This window comes from Macrobrachium rosenbergii, chromosome 7 (assembly GCF_040412425.1).
Source record: "Macrobrachium rosenbergii isolate ZJJX-2024 chromosome 7, ASM4041242v1, whole genome shotgun sequence".
Lineage (NCBI taxonomy): Eukaryota > Metazoa > Arthropoda > Malacostraca > Decapoda > Palaemonidae > Macrobrachium > Macrobrachium rosenbergii.
Window position 1 is genome coordinate 5,216,514 of NC_089747.1, and position 10,987 is coordinate 5,227,500.

Here is a 10,987-nt window from a genome sequence, read left to right on the forward strand (position 1 = left end):
ATCCTTGAATGAGTCAACTGTGTTTTATATCCGGACTTGAAAATGGCAATATTTATCTCCTGCATTATATATATATATATATATATATATATATATATATATATATATATATATATATATATATACATATACATACATACATATACATACATACATATATATATATATATATATATATATATATATATATATATATATATATATAAATTGCAGGAGATAAATGTTACCGTTTTCACGCGGTAGAAAAACACGACTGACGCAATCATGAGTCAGTCAGCTAGTGTCAACTTTGAGTCCAATCCTTCCCCAGTTCCCACCCGCCAGTGACAGCGTATTTAAAAGTAGTGTTACATCAACTTTAAAAAAAGAAACGAAGGAAAAATAAGAAAAAATGCTGGTCTAAGCCTAGGTTTTTGAAAAAGGAAGGCAGAGGAAAGCAGTTGGAATATAGTTAGCATTGCGAAATAAGGTGTAATTTCAAGATGACTGGACCTTGCTAGGCCTAAGGAATGGCGTTTGCTGTTTTCCATCGTATCCTTTAATTGGATCAACCCTTGACTTGAGCAGCCCTTCTGCTCTTAGCGACTGGATATTCTTGCACCTCAGTTCAATACAGCACTCGTAGATCTAAGCAGTCTCAACTCAAATGTAATGGCCTCGAACCCCATCGTTGAACATTCCACTGATCACTTTGGTATCTGGGTTTAATAACGAGAGCTTAGCTAGGAATGGTTTCGCCACTCCGTAAAAACATCGAGGCATCAACGAACATTGAACTAGTTAAACTAGTATGACGAGAGCTTATCGTGCAGTGGTCTGGTTGAATTATTATATAACAAAAACGAAAGCTTAGTGATAAGCTGGTTATGTATGGCGATAAAATCCTGGTGGACAATGGACACGGAAATATAAATTGTCATCTGACCACCAGACCAGACGCCGACGAAGCCACCTTTCTTTCCTAGTCATCCTAATCTTCACGTCCTAAGAATAATTCATTTTCGCTTTGTTGCCATAACGTATTATGAGAAAACGTGATTCAGCGGTCGTTACAGAGGACATTACGAATTGGGTAATGACAAGTAAATCACTGTAAATAGACGTAATGTGGTGATAAAAGTTATTACAGGAGGTATTACTTATGGCGACTCTAGTCGTATCTTTTATCAGTTTGTGGCTAGATATTTCATTTCTATTCCTACTGCGTTATCCAGCATATTTAGAGATTGACTGAATATTCTTAAAAATGAAGCGAATACGTAACAGTTCGGATTGTATGAACCTTTGTAGTATAACAAAAGGCTTATTCTTTACGTACAAATCCATCAGTGTACAACAAAGAAGCCCTTCTCTTTTTGTTGTCTAGATGTCACTCATGTCATGCTCGAGCTCTGAGCAGCTTGCCGTCGTAAAAGCGGAATTCATTTGTCTTATTGTGATGTATCATGTCATTGCAAACTTAAAGGTTACCTATCATCATCCTTAGACTCACTTCCTCATCATCACCTTTCAGGTAAACGCGTCCCTTTGTGTCGATGATAATTTGTGTGATACCTAGACCTACTTGGCAGCATTCGCAAGGAAACTGATTCCTTAGTACTATACAACACTACATCAACCACATTAAACAAATCTTTAAAGAGTATAGGCCCAGTTTGCCTAAAAACATTCGAATTCAGGACTGTAGAGTTATGTTTATGTAAACATATTCGTCAACTAGAATCACGTGCAATATTCCAATACATATCAATCAGTAGGTCAGAATCTCAATAAACTAGGACGGTGCTAAAGTCAGGAATCCAAATACAGATTGCTCCGCTTTGGTTGTTTGTGAATGAATTAACTCCTGTTAGTTGTCTGAGTCTAAAGCAATTTCATAACGAATGACTTTGCGTGTGTGTGTATCGGTGTGTGTGTGTGTGTGCGTGTACATAAGAGAGAGAGAGAGAGAGAGAGAGAGAGAGAGAGAGAGAGAGAGAGAGGAGATAGATTTAGATGAAGAGAACCTCGTGCTGTCACGGGCACTTGTTCTTGGACGGCCAGTTAAACAGAGAGAGAGAGAGAGAGAGAATGCTGTTTAAGCCAGCCGTGCTAAGGCACGGGCTCTTACCCTTGGTCATCCAGAGAGAGAGAGTATGTTGCTTTAGGCTAACCCAGCCTTGTGTTTACACGGGCTCTAGTTCCTGGACTGACCATTAATAAAAGAAAGATAAAGAGATTGGTAGCTAGACAGAGAGAGAGAGAGAGAGAGAGAGAGAGAGAGAGAGAGACGTGTTGAATATCAAGCCAACCTAGTAATGGCGTGGCTCTTTCTGTTGGACTCCGCATTAAAAAGCGAGAGAGAGAGAGAGAGAGAGAGAGAGAGAGAGAGAGAATGTGTTGAAGATCAAGCCAACCTAGTAATGGCGTAGCTCTTTCTGTTAGACAGCCTGTTAAAGAGAGAGAGAGAGAGAGAGAGAAACACAAGACACGTATAACCATCAACTTTTATCGTCATGAGGGGCAACAAATCTCGCTCCCTCCGGGAACCAGGTGAGTTAATAAACAATCAAATGACGTCATTTCGATGCAGATGAACCGTTTGGTCGTGTAGGGGTGACGACCCTAAACCCATCTAGCGCTGATATTAATTCTCCCCGTCCCTGCCAATGACGTTTTCTTGGTACTGATGACCCAATTGGTATGCAAATGAGTTCGTGTTTCTTTTTTTTTTTTTTTGAGTTGTGTTCTCTCGTTTCTGCATCGCCGAGTGATCTTGTAACGTTGTACGGGGATTGTTAATTGCTTTTACGTATGACAGCGGTAGGAGACGTTATTATTATTATTATTATTATTATTATTATTATTATTAAAGTGCTCGTGCTCTAGTCTGGTCGTAATTTGATATATATATATATATATATATATATATATATATATATATATATATATATATATATATGTATATATATATATATGTGTGTGTGTATATATATACATATACTTATATATATATATATACTGCATATATATATGTATATAAATACATATGTATATAAGTATATATATATGTATATATATACATATACTATTTATATATATATATATATATATATATATATATATATATATATATATTGCATATATATGTATATAAATACATATGTATACAAGTATATGTGTATATAATATATATATATATGTATATTTATATATATATCTATATTCACCAGCTCCAAAATACTCAACTCTCCATTCCCTCTCTCTCTCTCTCTCTCTCTCTCTCTCTCTCTCTCTCTCTCTCTCTCTCTCTCTCTCTCTCCATCTTAGTAATAAATTGAATTTTCGACCAAGTGGTAACAAGGGGCAGAGAAATTTTGGGAGAAGGGTATTATAAAATGAAGTGAAGTTATAATTTTATCTCAAGAGCAAGTCGAAGCGAAGGGAGAGAGAGAGAGAGAGAGAGAGAGAGAGAGAGAGAGAGAGAGAGAGAGAGATGGCTGTCAATAACACCGGTGTTATAATGGAACCTTCAAACGCATATGCATGCAAGCAAGCAAGCAAGGTCGTTGTTGTTGTTGTTTTTCTTCTTCTTCTTCTTCTTCTTCTTCTTCTTCTTCTTCTCCTCCTCCTCCTCCTCCTCCTCCTCCTCCTTCTTCTTCTTCTTCTTCTTCTTCTTCTTCTTCTTCTTCTTCTTCTTCTTCTTCTTCTTCTTCTCTGTAAAGGGCCAGGTTGGCTTGAGAGGAAAGCTTCAGTGGCATTTTCTGTTATGTCAGCTGATTACGTGACATTTCTTTATCTTTTCACTTTTCCTCGTAATATTCAATTACTTCAACGCTTCTCCTTTAAGATTAGGATTTAGTTTATTCTTATTAATGATATAGTCAAAATTTTATATTAAAATCTATTGAAATATCCGTTATAACTTTGATGTTTTATGCTGTATTTTTCTTAATGACATAAAGTCAGAATTTAATGTTAAAATCTATTAAAAAGTTTGTCGCCCCACTTGTGTTTTAAGCTTCAATCCTAATGTTGAATTAAGTATAGTTAGGAGATGGAATCTTAACCAGTGAAAAAACGTTTCTCATTTTGATAAAAACGTCAGCAGTTAATTATAAATAAAATGTTTTTACATATAAGTAGTTTCTTTGTATTTCAGGCTATTGACGGACGCGTTCAAATGGTCTACATTGGTGACATGTTAGTGCCAGGGTAAGAAAGTTTACTCAGTTTAAAAAATAATAATAGTGCCTGGTCTGTGGTACACATGAAACTTACATTTCTAGCAATTATGTTTTGGTACAATGATAATAAATTCCTTGCAATTTTGTTTTGGTAAATTGGTAACACAGTCCTTGTAATTTATGTTTTTCCTAATTGATTGGAGCACCATTGTAGCTATTTGTAGTTACTATGCTATATCCAGTACCTCATTTATCTTTCTTATTACCTGAGGGCGACCATGCAACCTATATTCTCATACCTTAGGTTTTGCCCTTGTCTCTGCACCTTGACCTTCTACAATCTTTTGTCTGTTTGTTTGTCTTCAAGATTATGCAATAAGTTATATGTGGATTTTGACGATATTTTTCCATAAGGTAGCCCTCCTTAATGGCAACGAGTTGTTAGGTTTTGGGAGAGATAGGAATGTAAGTTTGGGACGGATGGACTCTTTTTGAGTAGCGGGATGTTCAGCCTTGGCGGAGGTTTGCGGACTCTGCGCGCTTTTCATTTCCGTCTTCATTAATTTGTTTATCAATAAATTCATTTATTTGTATGAGTGTATTTTGTTGTTTAATATATATGTAAATTTATTTATTTTCGATATGAATAGTAATGACAGCCGTATTAATAATTTAATTAAATTTCCCGCGGAAACAAATTTGCAAACCATTTTTATCCAAACCGTAATACGTGTCCCTATAGTATTTCCTTAAATATAAAGGCTATGTAATTGCAATAGCCACAATGCCCTCTTAATTCTCGAATTCTTCACACTCTTTGGATAAAATGTCACTACAAAGCCTTAGATCCGAATGCAAGAATATGAAGTAATTCTGGAGTCCTTAGAAGGATTCGAACCCGCATCCAGAGTATCAGAAGGACTTCAGAATTACTTCCTATTCTTGCATTTGGATCTAAGGCTTTGTAGTGATAAACATATTCAAAAAGTATGAAGAATTCGAGAAGTTAAGAGGTACTGTGGTTATTCCAGTTTCAAATTTGGTAACGTGTAACCCAGTAGATTCTATATATAGACGCTATGCCGCTGATAAGTACAAATGCTTCTCAAATTATATATAATGTAGTTAGGTTATCCACTGTATGAATCGGTCTACAGGTTAATACAGTTGAATCACTTCTGTAAGCTTTGAATCATTTATGGTATAATTTAAAAAATCTAATAATAAATGTCCTCAGCCGATATCATTTGAAATAATCTTATCTCATATTGATCGATGTATTCGAACGGCGTCGCCTGGTTCCGCCAACCACGATGGCTACAAAAATGACCATAAATGAATTTTTAACTGTTGGTAAAAATATTAAAAAACAAAAGACTGTAACCGGAGTTTTAGCTTAAATAAAAAATATGAAAAGCATAACAGGAATATAATAAAACTAGATTGTTCTCAAAAACTGGGTATTAAATAAAAAAAATAATCTTTTTCTGTAAAATGAAACAAATTTGTTCTCGATAACAGGTAAAAGGACGAAGCTTTTATTTGTCACAAGGTTATTGCTGTGTCGTTTGAAGTAATCTCCTTTTATGCTAATTAGTTTTGTTGGTCTCAACGAAATGGAACATTTTTTGTATAATCTGAATTAAACTATACTATAAAACAATTTTAGAATGCTGCCAACTTCCAGTTTGGCTGGCTTAGTAATTAATGGAAAATTAAAGGATTTGTATATTTGCACCATATATATATATATATATATATATATATATATATATATATATATATATATATATATATATATATATATATATATATATATTTATTTATTTATTTATTTATTTACATCCATATATGGCTACAGACATACATACACACATATACATTTATAGATACATACATACATAAACAGATATATAAATAGATAGATTGATTATGTATGTATGCATGTATGTTTGTATGCATATGTATGAGCATTTGTGTAAGGCAGATAGATAGACAGACAGATAGATAGATGTATTTTTATGTATGCATTATGTATGAATGTACCTGCATGTATGCATGTATGTGTATGTATGTGTGGGTAGATAGATAGACAGATATTTATGTTAGGTAATGTGGTATACAGTTTGCATCATGATAATGTATCCTAGAAAAGTTCATGAACCTACTGCAGTTTAATCTATTTAGGCCAAAGCAATTAAGAAGTGCCTGTAATAATTAATCTCTGCTGATGCTCTTGTAAACCCTTAGGCTTTTAGTTAATCGAACTCAGGCGCATTGCTTTTTAAAATGTAATTAATAACAAAAGCGAATACATGAACTCGTTAAGTTAGGTTACTTTGGCAGTTAATTCTCAAAACTAATTCCTGTGGGGTGTAATTAGCATACGATAAACCAAGACATTATTTTCCTACTCGATGGAAACTAGAAAGATAAACATTTTATTTTCTGAGAAGACTTTGAACTTTCGTCTCTTTTCTGAGAATTTAGCTTGAATGTGCCATCTGAGGTCTGTCCAAGTCTCTCAGGGAGGATTTTTTTTTTTTTTGCCTAAAGTATAAAAACATCCTCTCTTAGATATTTGGACAGACCTCAGAGAGTATGTTCTTGTAATACCTGACTTATAAAAACATCTCGAGGGGTCTTGGACAGAGACGATGTTTTTATGTTTTTTTTTTTCCTGAATTATAAAAACATCGCCTCTGAGAAACTTGGACAAGACCTCAGTGAGGATGTTTTTGTAATCCAGGTATTATAAAAAAATCCTCTCTGTCCAAGCATCTCAGGGAGGATTTTTTTGCATGAATTATAGAAACATCGTCTCTGAGATACTTGGACAAGACCTCAGAGAGGATGTTTTTATGATCCAGGTATTATAAAAAAAAACATCCTCTCTGTTCAAGTATCTCAGGGAGGATGTTTTTTTGCCAGAATTATAAAAACATCGTCTCTGAGATACTTGGACAAGACCTCAGAGAGGATGTTTTTGTAATCCAGGTATTATAAAAAACACCCCCTCTTTCTAAGTATCTCAGAGAGATGTTTTATGTTTTTTTTTTTGCCTGAATGATAAAACCAACGTCTCTGAGGTCTGTCCAAGTATCTCAGAGACGATGTTTTTATAATTCTGGGAAAAAAAAAATCCTCCCAGGGAGGATGTTTTTATGTGTGTTTTTTTTTGCATGAATTATAAAAACATCCTCTCTGAGATACTTGGACAAGACCTCAGAGAGGATGTTTTTATAATCCAGGTATTATAAAAAAACATCCTATCTGTCCAAGTATCTCAGGAGGATTTTTATGTTTTTTTTGCCTGAATTATAAAAAACATCCTCTCTGAGATAGTTGGACAGACCTCAGAGAGGATGTTTTTATAGTCCAGTTATTATAAAAACATCCTCTCTGTCCAAGTATCGCAGAATGGATGTTTTTTTTTTTTTTTTTTTGCCTGAATTTTAAAAACATCCTCTCTGAGGTCTATCCAAGTATCTCAGAGGATGTTTTATGTTTATATATTACCTGAATTACAAAAACATCGTCTCTGAGATACTTGGACAATCCTCAGAGAAAAAGTTTTTATAATTCAGGTATTATAAAGACACAAAAACATCCTCTGAGATACTTGGACAGACCTCAGAGAAGATGTTTTTATAATTCAGGTATTTTGAAATTCGTTGGGAAAGTTCCTTTCTCTGTCAGAACTGGATGCTAAGTTTAGATGAGTGACGTAAAGTTCTATCGCAGTAATATTTTTCAATTGGTTATTATTCTGTGTGTGTGTGTGTGTGTGCGTATGAGTACGTGCTTGCGAGCGTGCATGCACGTACGTGTAAACACAAGAACATATTTGAATTGATTTCCCATAAATAAATAAAAACAAAAAATGCGCAATGATCTGTTAGTAGTTCGCCTGAAGTGTTCGAAAACGCCGGTTGCGTTCGGTTCGTTGACTTTGGCTTAGCGACGACGAGAGAGAGAGAGAGAGAGAGAGAGAGAGAGAGAGAGAGAGAGAGAGATAGACTCTTTTCCGCTCATATCAGCCGGAAATTCAGACCGTATTTACATCATTACGGTGTTATTGACAAGGGACCCTCGATACAGGAAGTCTTATGACCCACTCCCGAAATGGCGCCTGGCTGAATTTACTCTTCTTCAGGCTGCGTAATCTTTTGACGCCGGGAGAGATACTGAGGAGATATCGTGGGAGTTTTTCGTCTGGGAGGAGACTGGACTAAAATATTACCTTGGTGATGATATATGTGTGTGTATATATATATATGTATATTATATATATATATATATAATATGATATATATATATATATATATATATATATATATATATATATATATATATATATATATATATATATATATATATATATATATATATAGAGAGAGAGAGAGAGAGAGAGAGAGAGAGAGAGAGAGAGAGAGAGAGAGAGAGAGAGAATATTTGTAAATACACTTGCAGCTGGAAAGGGGGAAAATTCTTACAATTTTAATTTTACAGTATTTTTTGCCACCATCATCTCTCGTATTTTTATTTTGTAAGCGTCAGAGGATTAGTAGGGATCTTGTCTCTTCAACCGTCCTTCTCTCTCTCTCTCTCTCTCTCTCTCTCTCTCTCTCTCTCTCGTCTCCGTAATTTTAGAATTTTTTTCATTAATCATCATTTGACCTGTATCTTCTTTTCTTTATCCTCTCTCTCTCTCTCTCTCTCTCTCTCTCTCTCTCTCTCTCTCTCTCTCTCTCTCTCTCTCTCTCTCTCTCTCTCTCTCTCTCTCTCTCTCTCTCTCCTCAGCTTAGCCCATCATCTATCAAGGAAAATGTCGATTGATATAAATGAAAAAAGGTCGTACAGGGAAACGCTTTTCTATTTAAAACAGTAAAGAGGGTAAATTTTATCTCTCTCTCTCTCTCTCTCTCTCTCTCTCTCTCTCTCTCTCTCTCTCTCTCTCTATGTATGTATATATATACATATATATATATTTTTATTTATTTATTTATTTATGTATTTATTTATTTAAGTTATGGGATCTTTGTTTTCTTAAACAGTTAATTAAAACAGCTTAATTTAGAGATCCTCAGCTGTTAATGAAAGCATCTCACTTAAAAGACATTATTTTTGTTCCCGTGAATAATATTTTTAAACATTCTAATGGAAAGAATCTCGTGGAAGGTGAACAGTGATTTAAAACTCGCTCATTAAGCAAATCTCGTGTTAAAAGTCCATCAGTATTTACAGAATAAAAAGAGAAAGAGGAAGAAGAAAGAAAAGAAGAAGAAGATAAAGGATCCATAATTTTTGAGGCAATTTGGGAGAGTGGTTTTGGGGATGTTTTACACCACGATTACCAAAGACCATTTGTCTTCCCGTAGATGGTTGAATGGTCCTGGAATGAAGGTTGTTTCATGGGCGTTTGGCTTTTGCAATTTTAGGGAAAATCACCGGATTTCCTTAGTAAACCTCAGTGGGCTTCTTAGCTTGGCGGTTAGAATAATTCCCACTCACCAGCTAGAGGTCCCATGTTCGGCCCCGAGCGAGTTGAAGCATCCACACCACAGTAAAACATGTCATGAACACAAGTTGACAACGTTATCACATATATGTTGGCGACTTATCACGCACACGTTGTCGACTTATCACAAACACGTGGACAGCTTATCATATATACTTCGGCAACTTATCACCAACACGTCGGCAACTTATCACAAACACGTCGACAACTTATCACATACACATCGGCTACTTGTCAACGCACATGTCGGCAACTTATCACATACACTTCAGCAGCTTATCACAAACACTTCGGCAGCTTATCACAAACACGTCGGCAACTTATCACAAACACGTCGACAACTTATCACATACACTTCGGCTACGTATCACGCACATGGCAACTTATCACATTCACGTCGGCAACTTATCACAAACACGTCGGCAACTTATCACATACACATCGGCTACTTATCACGCACATGCCGGCAACTTATCACATACACGTTTGCAACTTATCTCAAACAAGTCGGCAACTTATCACGCACATGTCACAAACAGGTGAAATACAAATTTGCAGCATAATTTTCGTTTTGCCTTTATTCGTGCAAAGATAAAGCCGCAAAATGAAAATATGATAACTGGCATTCTGGCATTCTCTGTCTTGAGAAAATAGTATACCATACTATTAAAACCAATTATAATTCAATTTACACTTGTATGGCTATAGTTACAAATCGAAGCAAACATTCTCGTTATATTTAATCCAAAAAGTGCATCCTGGAATATAAAGAAACCTTTACAACACTCGAAAGAAGCTAGAGAAAGGACCCTACAGCCGCGTTCTGCAGAAAACTCTGAAACTATCCGGTGTAGGTAGTTCTAAAACTCTAAATCTATCTGATGTAGGTAATGTCCTGTAGCGTGGACGTTTATTTTAACGAGAAACAATACGACTTTCGAGAACTGCTAACAGAGCAAAGTCAGCGAACATCATTAAACCTAATTACTAGTAAGTGACACCTCCAAATTACTTTAGAACTAAAGTTTAGGTCAGTAACGGCTAAGGTATAACAGACGGCCTCGAAATTGTAGGAACAGGGCCACCAGCGAGAGGATATTTAATGAAATGTGCTTCGATGAAGTTTTCTCGTCCGTTGTCTGATGCGGTTTAGGATTTCTCTCTCTCTCTCTCTCTCTCTCTCTCTCTCTCTCTCTCTCTCTCATCTCTCTCTCTCTCTCTCTCTCTCTCTCTCCAAATTATACTCTGCTAAACGTATCGAATGTATTTTAAAAAGAGGGTTTCTCTCTCTCTCTCTCTC

The 10,987-nt window shown here is 35.4% G+C and overlaps 1 long non-coding RNA gene across 2 annotated transcripts in view; it reads left to right on the top strand.

Moving 5' to 3' along the window:
• Positions 1-10,987, top strand: part of LOC136840055 (uncharacterized) — a 273,512-nt gene that overhangs the window by 74,607 nt on the left and 187,918 nt on the right. For both annotated transcript variants that reach the window (XR_010853521.1, XR_010853520.1), the window contains exon 3: positions 4,142-4,194. This is a non-coding gene — a long non-coding RNA (uncharacterized lncRNA). The remainder of the gene's footprint in view (positions 1-4,141; positions 4,195-10,987) is intronic.